The sequence below is a fragment of the Anguilla rostrata genome, chromosome 2 (assembly GCF_018555375.3).
Source record: "Anguilla rostrata isolate EN2019 chromosome 2, ASM1855537v3, whole genome shotgun sequence".
Taxonomy (NCBI): Eukaryota; Metazoa; Chordata; class Actinopteri; order Anguilliformes; family Anguillidae; genus Anguilla; species Anguilla rostrata.
Window position 1 is genome coordinate 71,399,897 of NC_057934.1, and position 10,876 is coordinate 71,410,772.

The window sequence follows — 10,876 nt, forward strand, 5'->3', positions numbered from 1 at the left end:
TTTTCCTGAATGCGAGCTCTGCGGCGGCTCTGTCTCTGCTCGCCCGCGGCCTGTGTGGTCTCCCCCCCCCCCCCCCCCGCCCGAACCTCCGGGCCTGGGAAATTATCTCTCCTTATGACGAGGCTCTCTCAACAAGGGTGCGCTAACGTCCGACACACTTTCTGTGTTGCTTTCAACACATTTCGCGTACACTTCTGTGTCATGAACATACAATTTACACGTTACAAAGGGAACCGTTTTAATGCTGTTAAAACTGTTCTGAGCATATTCTACATTATTGACGGCATTGGGCCTGCAATGTCGACCTAGCTAGCTCTAGACTGTGAGAAAATGACAACGGGTACACAAATCGATATTGTCATTTTCCAGACTATCTGATTTGGCAGAGTAAATATAATGTGTCTTTTTTTTAAACACACCGGTCACATTGTGTGTCACTGTCAACACAGTCTGTGAGAAAAACCTGCAGAACAATCTTTCATTATGAGGTGGCATCTTGTCCTGCTGCATATCTCATCATCCACTCCTCCTCTACATTACAAGCATTTAGCAGACACTCTTATCCAGAGCGACTTACACAAACTTTTATACAGCATCCATTTATAATGCTGGATATATACTGAAGCGATGCAGGTTACGTACCTTGCTGAAGGGTACAATAGCAGTTACTAACTCGGGAATCGGAACCTGTGACCTTCAGGTTGCAAGACCATTTCCTTGCCCATTGTACTACACTACTGTACATGAGAGCTCAGCCTCACGGCTCAGGGTAGCGAGGCAACAGCAAGGTAGGTATGTGCTGCCCTTTTAAAACCGAGGTGGCAGTTACCTGGGATTCCACCAGAGCAAGGGGATCGTTACTGAGGAAAGCAAAGTGTCAGTCACCTGGTGACTAAGCAGCGCCCAATGGGAGAAGACAAGGGCGACTGTGACTTGCTTGGTTTGCACCTTGACTGATGCTGCTACGACTTGCGTTGTCTTGAGCCACACCAGGACCGATACTGTCTGGTGCTTGCTTTGGTTCAACATAACACAATATTCGACAAGAACCGGAAAACAGTGCTCCCCGTTTTCCTACCATTGAAGGGTACGTGGAGCTCACCATTCACCAGAAACTTGATAACATCCAGCTCCCATTTCAAACCTGGTCTTAAAAGCCCCCAGAGTTTCTGCCTCTATTCCGTGACCTGGCAGGCTGTACCACACACTGAATATACTCTCTGTGTGAAGAAATACCGCCTGATGTGTGGAATTTAACTTTCGCTAATTTCCATTTATGCCCCCTTGGTCTATTGACAGAACTCAACCCGAAGAATCTCTTGGAATCTACAACTCGACTGGCACAATGACTTAATCTACCACGGTCTGCAGTTTGACTGAGACTAACATTACATGGATTTTTGTAGTCTTCACCGTTACTGAAACTACCGTGACCTAGCCTAACTGTTTCCTGTTGGGCTTACATCCATTCAGGGCTGTTTGCACAGACGCCAAATGTAACAGACTCCCTCTTTTTATCTGTACAAGTAAAAATGCTTTTCAGAGGAAGAGAGCCAGCGAGAGTCACGTCAGGTATGCCAGGCATGCCTGTCTGTGACACAGGTATGGTGGACACGCCCACGTCTGATACAGGCATGCCACTTACTGGGTTCCTTGAGCAGTCTTCCCAGACTGTTCCCTGGGGGTAGGAGACCTGCACGTCACACAGGCAGGCTATTTTTGGACTCACGTCTGATTAGCGTCACTATGGAATGGTGTCACCTTGAAACCAAATCACCACAAGAGCACCTCAAAGGGCGTCCAGTTACGCACCCGTACAAAATCGTAGCGAGAGACAGAGACAGCGGAAGAGGGGGCGGGGGGAGGGGGGGGGGGGAGGGACCGTAATCAGAAGGAATCTGTCTCAGGACAGCCACAGGGGAAAGAAACCCTACGCATTTCACACAGACCTGAGAACACGGTCACACTGGAGCCTTCGGGGTTTAACAGGGAAGGGACGAGAGGTTGTGTAAAGTTTCACAGAAACGCCCATCTTTTTACAAGACAGGGGTAAAAATCCGTCTGTTTCCTAGACACTAAAATCATCAGTAAAATGCCATTGCGAGTACTGGTAGCAGCTTGCTTTAGGTACGATATGGCATCACGTCCCTAATCTCACTGGCGATGTTCAGAGCAAAATTCTCTGGTTGTCGACTGAACGTTTCATTCAGTGACGTTTTCAGTTGAAAATTCTCAGGAATCTGCTGGAGCTCTTTAAAATTCTTTTTTTTTTTTTTACCAGTGCCCAAGGAGTTGAGAGTACGCAGTATTTAAAGTGTGCGTCTGACCCAGATCTGTGAGGTACTACGTGAGCGCTGCCGTCAGCTCAGGCCTTTCCGGCACCAGTCCAGTTCGCTTCAGGGGTCCATTATAAATCTTCTGACCGCACGAAATGACAGAATAACATTGTAGCTGTGAGTCTTTCTGTAGCTCTCCCTCCGCAGATCTGGTGATGAGGCATATATATGTGTGTGTGTGTGTGTGTGTGTGTGTGTGTGCGCACGCTCCGTGGTCCAGACCTCCGCACCTCACACACACACTAGGCCCATTTGAGTCACTGGCGCCTGGGTCTTTGAGGAAGTCCAGCTGGACACCGCCTGTCTGTGCCTCTCTGTCCGGCGGGCCCTCCCGCTCACGGTTGTGGTCACGGTTGCGGTATCGCCGGGACCGTGTGCTTATTCACCACTCAAAACCCCTGCTGTGCGCTTCCACAGGAATTAAGGAGGGAGATGATTGAGCTGGGATTCACACACACACGGTCCTCTTAGTGACTGTGCTCAGACCTGAGCTGGGATTCACACACACGGTCCTCTTAGTGACTGTGCTCAGACCTGAGCTGGGATTCACACACACACGGTCCTCTTAGTGACTGTGCTCAGACCTGAGCTGGGATTCACACACACGGTCCTCTTAGTGACTGTGCTCAGACCCAAGCTGGGATTCACACACGGTCCTCTTAGTGACTGCAGTCAGACCTGAGCTGGGATTCACACACACGGTCCTCTTAGTGACTGTGCTCAGACCTGAGCTGGGATTCACACACACACGGTCCTCTTAGTGACTGTGCTCAGACCTGAGCTGAGATTCACACACACACGGTCCTCTTAGTGACTGTGCTCAGACCTGAGCTGAGATTCACACACACACAGTCCTCTTAGTGACTGTGCTCAGACCTGAGCTGAGATTCACACACACGGTCCTCATAGTGACTGTGCTCAGACCTGAGCTGGGATTCACACACGGTCCTCTTAGTGACTGTGCTCAGACCTGAGCTGGGATTCACACACACGGTCCTCTTAGTGACTGTGCACAGACCTGAGCTGGGATTCACACACACGGTCCTCTTAGTGACTGCAGTCAGACCTGAGCTGGGATTCACACACACACGGTCCTCTTAGTGACTGCAGTCAGACCTGAGCTGGGATTCACACACACTGTCCTCATAGTGACTGTGCTCAGACCTGAGCTGGGATTCACACACACACGGTCATCTTAGTGACTGCAGTCAGACCTGAGCTGGGATTCACACACACACGGTCATCTTAGTGACTGCAGTCAGACCTGTGCTGAGATTCACACACACTGTCCTCTTAGTGACTGTGCTCAGACCTGAGCTGGGATTCACACACACACGGTCCTCTTAGTGACTGCAGTCAGACCTGAGCTGGGATTCACACACACAGTCCTCTTAGTGACTGTGCTCAGACCTGAGCTGGGATTCACACACACGGTCCTCTTAGTGACTGTGCTCAGACCTGAGCTGGGATTCACACACACACAGTCCTCTTAGTGACTGTGCTCAGACCTGAGCTGGGACTCACACACACGGTCCTCTTAGTGACTGCAGTCAGACCTGAGCTGAGATTCACACACACTGTCCTCATAGTGACTGTGCTCAGACCTGAGCTGGGATTCACACACACACACGGTCCTCATAGTGACTGTGCTCAGACCTGAGCTGGGATTCACACACACGCGGTCCTCTTAGTGACTGCAGTCAGACCTGAGCTGGGATTCACACACACTGTCCTCATAGTGACTGCAGTCAGACCTGTGCTGAGATTCACACACACTGTCCTCTTAGTGACTGTGCTCAGACCTGAGTTGGGATTCACACACACGGTCCTCTTAGTGACTGTGTTCAGACCCGAGCTGGGATTCACACACACGCTCCTCTTAGTGACTGCAGTCAGACCTGAGCTGGGATTCACACACACACTGTCCTCTTAGTGACTGTGCTCAGACCTGAGCTGGGATTCACACACACACGGTCCTCTTAGTGACTGCAGTCAGACCTGAGCTGGGACTCACACACACACGGTCCTCTTAGTGACTGTGCTCAGACCTGAGCTGAGATTCACACACACGGTCCTCTTAGTGACTGCAGTCAGACCTGAGCTGGGATTCACACACACGGTCCTCTTAGTGACTGTGCTCAGACCTGAGCTGGGATTCACACACACGGTCCTCTTAGTGACTGTGCTCAGACCTGAGCTGGGATTCACACACACACGGTCCTCTTAGTGACTGTGCTCAGACCTGAGCTGGAATTCACACACACACACGGTCCTCTTAGTGACTGCAGTCAGACCTGAGCTGGGATTCACACACACGGTCCTCTTAGTGACTGTGCTCAGACCTGAGCTGGGATTCACACACACACGGTCCTCTTAGTGACTGTGCTCAGACCTGAGCTGGGATTCACACACACGGTCCTCTTAGTGACTGTGCTCAGACCTGAGCTGGGATTCACACACACGGTCCTCTTAGTGACTGTGCTCAGACCTGTGCTGAGATTTACACACACGGTCCTCTTAGTGACTGTGCTCAGACCCGAGCTGGGATTCACACACACGGTCCTCTTAGTGACTGTGCTCAGACCTGAGCTGGGATTCACACACACACACACGGTCCTCTTAGTGACTGTGCTCAGACCTGAGCTGGGATTCACACACGGTCCTCTTAGTGACTGTGCTCAGACCTGAGCTGGGATTCACACACACGGTCCTCATAGTGACTGTGCTCAGACCTGAGCTGGGATTCACACACACGGTCCTCATAGTGACTGCAGTCAGACCTGAGCTGGGATTCACACACACGGTCCTCATAGTGACTGCAGTCAGACCTGAGCTGGGATTCACACACACGGTCCTCATAGTGACTGCAGTCAGACCTGAGCTGGGATTCACACACACACGGTCCTCATAGTGACTGTGCTCAGACCTGAGCTGGGATTCACACACACGGTCCTCTTAGTGACTGTGCTCAGACCTGAGCTGAGATTCACACACACGGTCCTCTTAGTGACTGTGCTCAGACCTGAGCTGGGATTCACATACACGGTCCTCTTAGTGACTGTGCTCAGGCCTGAGCTGGGATTCACACACACGGTCCTCTTAGTGACTGTGCTCAGACCTGAGCTGGGATTCACACACACACGGTCCTCTTAGTGACTGTGCTCAGACCTGGCTGATCTTATGCACATATGATCCAGTCCAGGTCAGATATAGATCTGATCAGATAATTTTACTAAATCATATTCCATCTGCCTGAAAGCTTAAATACCTTACCGGGACATCCTGGTCGATTTACTGTAATTTGTAGGGTCCTACTCAGGAGTGACATCACAAGTCAGTTGATTTGGACCAATCACAAGTAGCCATTACAGTATAGACCCTTCCCCCCACCAATCACAAGCAGCCATTCCAGCATAGTCCCTGTCCTCCACCAATCACAAGCAGCCATTCTTGCATGGCCCCTGCCCTCCACCAATCACAAGCAGCCATTCTTGCATGGCCGCTGCACTTCAGTGAGACTGCACAGTTGTACGCTAATTGCTCTGACACTCGGTTGGTTTTTCTTTCCACGGTCGGCGTCCCGCGAGGCGTGCCCTCGAACCCGGGGAACGAGCTTTGCCCGCGTGCGTAGCTCGCCCCCCCTCGTTCCCCCCCCCCCCCTTAACGGGAGCGGATTATAAACGCCTCTCTGTCCTGCGCCTGATTAAGACCCTCTGAGGAGTTTATTCGCCATGTTGTCACCCGTTCAGCTTCACGCACGTTCTCTGGCCCACTGAGACCCTCTCCCTGATTTTTTTTTTCTTCTGTTCTCTTCCATTTTTTTTTTTTCTTCCTCTGTCTTTTTCGCTTGTGTTAACCTAGCGATAAATGAGAGGCAGATGTGTGGGTGATTTTTTTTTAACCCTAATGTCAGTGTTCTAGAACTCCACTGCTTTCAGTAGTGATTGTGACATCAGCATTAGAATGTTCAGTTAAGGACATTCTAATCACATGTTTGTGACCTCACACTGTGATGGGTTCAATGTATTATTGAGCACAATGCAGTTTACTCTGTAATGTATGGGAAATATATATTTTTTATTGAGCTTCTCTAGAATTGCAGTTCCAGGGGAGCTGGCACCACCACACGTCTCCCACCCTCAGTCCCACCGGACTGACCTGAGTCCAGCCTTCTGAAAACCTTTATTTTGGGGGGGGGAGGGGGGGTGGCGTGGTGTTTATTTCACTCAGTGGGTGTGGCTCGACCAGACGCGACACCATTAAAAGGTCTCCATCGGCCTGTAACTTAACTTTGCGAGGGTTTGGATTTCACCTAAAAAAAAATCAGCCATCGGCCTCAATTTACGATCGCGATGGACCGACCGAAGGCTCCCCCTTACCGCCAACGGCCCCCGGCACGGGGCGACACAGCGCCGCGCTTCAGTCCCACACAAATCACACGTGAAGCGCTGTGTTTCAGTCCCACACAAATCACACGCGAAGCGCTGCGCTTCAGTCCCACACAAATCACACGTGAAGCGCTGCGTTTCAGTCCCACACAAATCACACGCGAAGCGCTGCGTTTCAGTCCCACACAAATCACACGTGAAGCGCTGCGTTTCAGTCCCACACAAATCACACGCGAAGCGCTGCGCTTCAGTCCCACACAAATCACACGCGAAGCGCTGTGCTTCAGTCCCACACAAATCACACGTTAAGCGCTGTGTTTCAGTCCCACACAAATCACACGTGAAGCGCTGCGTTTCAGTCCCACACAAATCACACGCGAAGCGCTGCGCTTCAGTCCCACACAAATCACACGTTAAGCGCTGTGCTTCAGTCCCACACAAATCACACGTGAAGCGCTGTGTTTCAGTCCCACACAAATCACACGCGAAGCGCTGCGTTTCAGTCCCACACAAATCACACGTGAAGCGCTGCGTTTCAGTCCCACACAAATCACACGCGAAGCGCTGTGTTTCAGTCCCACACAAATCACACGTGAAGCGCTGCGTTTCAGTCCCACACAAATCACACGTGAAGCGCTGCGTTTCAGTCCCACACAAATCACACGTGAAGCGCTGCGCTTCAGTCCCACACAAATCACACGCGAAGCGCTGTGTTTCAGTCCACAAATCACACTGAGCGCTGTGTTTCAGTCCCACACAAATCACCGTAAGCGCTGCGTTTCAGTCCCACAAAATCACACGCAGCGCTGCGCTTCAGTCCCACACAAATCACACGTGAAGCGCTGGTTTCAGTCCCGAGCACAAATCACACGCGAAGCGCTGTGCTTCAGTCCCACACAAATCACACGCGAAGCGCTGCGTTTCAGTCCCACACAAATCACACGCGAAGCGCTGCGCTTCAGTCCCACACAAATCACACGTGAAGCGCTGTGCTTCAGTCCCACACAAATCACACGTTAAGCGCTGTGCTTCAGTCCCACACAAATCACACGCGAAGCGCTGCGTTTCAGTCCCACACAAATCACACGTGAAGCGCTGCGTTTCAGTCCCACACAAATCACACGTTAAGCGCTGTGCTTCAGTCCCACACAAATCACACGTTAAGCGCTGTGCTTCAGTCCCACACAAATCACACGTTAAGCGCTGTGCTTCAGTCCCACACAAATCACACGTTAAGCGCTGGCTTTCAGTCCCACAAATCACACGTTAAGCGCTGTGCTTCAGTCCCACACAAATCACACGCGAAGCGCTGCTTCAGTCCCACACAATCACACGTGAAGCGCTGCGTTCAGTCCCACACAAATCACCGCGGCGCTGCTTCGTCCACAAATCACCGGAGCGCTGGTTCAGTCCCACCAATCACACGCGAGCGCTGTTCAGTCCACACAACACACGCAGGTTCAGTCCCAATCACACGCCGTCGAATCAGTGCTAGTACAAACACCCGCTGCTGGAGTGCTTTTTGCCAACACAAGTTAAAACGTTTTATTTTAAAATGTTTTAATTTATGAGGCAGCAATAATGGCCTTCCTCTCCCTTGTCCTCCTGACTGCTCAGGGGTTTGACTGGACTGGACTGCAGACTGAAAGCTGGCTCTCACAATGGCGGGAAGATTCGTGTCCTTCTCTCACATCCCCTTCTACGTCTCTCCCAAACTCCGCTCCGTCCTTCACAGAACTTCACGAGACGAGTGGATTTTAGTGTAAGATGCGGGAGGGAGAGAGAGTGTGAGAGAGAGTGATAAAAAAGAGAGGGAGAGGGTGAAGAGAGAGTGATAAAAAGAGAGGGAGAGGGTGAAGAGAGATGGGGCAATGAGGGAGAGATGGTGGGAGAGGAGGAATTTCGTTTCGTTTGGTAGCCACTCCTGAGGCACGTGCTCGGGCTCAGAATTAAATTTCGTAGGGCATTTGTAACGCACCTTCCCTTTACACCGGGCCGGCCAGCGGGGGATGGGCTCCCCCTCTGTACCCGGGTTCCTCCCCAGATTTCTTCCCCATCAGGGAGTTTTATATCGCCACCGTTTGAGGGATTTTATTTATGTATTTATGTATTTATTTATTATTTACCTCCAGCTTGCTTTTTGGGGTTGCAGGCCCAGTTACTCTGTGAAGCGTGGCTCTGTCCCAGCGGCTCTGTCTGCAGAAGGCGCTGCGCAAACCGAAATTGATTTGATTGAATTTAAATAAATTCGCGAGCGAGTGCTTATGGTGAAACTACACCCCCCCCCCCCTCCCCCCCGCCCCACCCACTCCAGGTCTTCAGTCTCCTTTACAGTAACAGCACAGAGGCTTCTGTTACAACTCTATTCTTAGCATAAACCACGGCCAGTCCAGTAATATTTTTAAAGATTATTATAATATTTAGCAACGCTTGTTTCCCCCTTCTGGCAGCGGTCCAAGCGTTTTTCCCTCCCTCTCTCCCTCCCTCTCTCCTCTCCTTCTCAGCAGCGGTCTCTGGCTGTAAAATAACAGACCTGTCGGCCAGCGGTATGCATCTACAGCCAACCGGAATATAAAGCTCACAGCGCTACGTCACTCTCGTCAGATCATTCTCTAGCTTCTTCTCTCCCTTCCTGCTCTCTTTCTCACCTCCGTTCCTCTACTCTGTCTCGTCTGATACTTTCCACCTCACCCTCTCTCTTCTTCTCTCCCCCTCTTCTCTCTCATGTTCTGTCTCTCATTCTCTCAGTGTTATCTACCTCTCCTTCTCTCTTCTTCTCTCCCCCTCTTCTCTCTCATGTTCTGTCTCTCATTCTCTCAGTCCCTCTGTCACATTCTCACTCTCCCTCTCTTCTCTCTCTTTTTCTCCCTCTCATTCTCTCTATCTCTGTCTCAGTCTGATAGCTGTTATCTCTCTCTCTCTCTCTCTCTCTCTCTCTCCATGTCCTGTGTGTGTGCAGACAGGTCTCAGTCCTGGCTATCAGCAGTAGTAACAGGCTGGGGATGGTTCTGGGTTTGGAGCGCTGCAGTGCTTGTGTTGGCCCGTGACGGACCGCACAGTGCAAGGAGGGGTGGTGGGGGTCGGGGGTTTGGGGCATGTTCCTGAGAGAAAGAGAGGGATGGAGAGGCTGCTACTGGGATGGAGGGGCAGACAGACAGACAGGCAGGAAAAGAGCGACAAAGAGAAAAAGAAAAACAGAACATGAAAAAGAAATATGGAGAGAGAGAGAAAAACCAAGAAAGAGAACAAGCGAGATGGAGAAAAAAATGAGAGTAGTAATGCTGTGTTAAATTTTGGCAATATTAAAGTCTGTAATTCATGCTAATCAAGCAAGTGCAAATGAGCTGAGAGAGATAGAGATAAAGAGGGAGAGAGACAGAGAAAGAGGGAAAGGGGGAGAGACAGAGAGAGAGGGAGAGGGAGAGAGAGAGAGAGGGAAAGGGGGAGAGACAGAGAAAGAGGGAGAGGGAGACATTCTCACAGGTTTTGATCACAGCCTCTGAAACAAGGCTTACGAGAGCTGGGAACACCAGTGCATCCTGGGATAGCTCCATGATGGAGAAGTCCCTCTCCGAGTTCCGTCACCACGGCAACCGAGAAGATTCAAACAAACAAACAAAAACAATAAAAAAAATGTAAAAAACTTTAAAGAAACGGGAATGGGCCAAGCGACGTCCGTGGGCGCTGTGGTGAATGCGTAGTGACAGGGATAATCCTGTGAGCCACGTGCACGGCATTCTGGGATACTGTGGGTACAGAGCGCCAGACCAAAAAAAAAAAAAACCCATCTGAAAAAAAGAAGGAAATAGTCCATACATTTTAATGCATGCACAGGGGAGGTTATAAAGGTGGGCTTGTGTTTCCTAAAACAGGATGATCTTGGCCAAAAGCAATCTTCAGGAGCCCGGTGAATGTTTTCATTGTTTTTTCTTCTGCTGAGCCGCAGTTGAGTTTGTCTTGCTTCCCGGCCAGCGGCTCGCGCTCCTGAGGCTGGCGAGGAAGACGCGCCGCCTCCACACCGTGACCCAGACACCCGGACACCTCCACCCGGGACCTGGGACCTCCACCCAGACCCGCAGACCGCAGACCTCCACCCGACCGGAGCCACGACCTCCCCACCCGCGAGACCCAGACCTCCACCCACAGACCCTG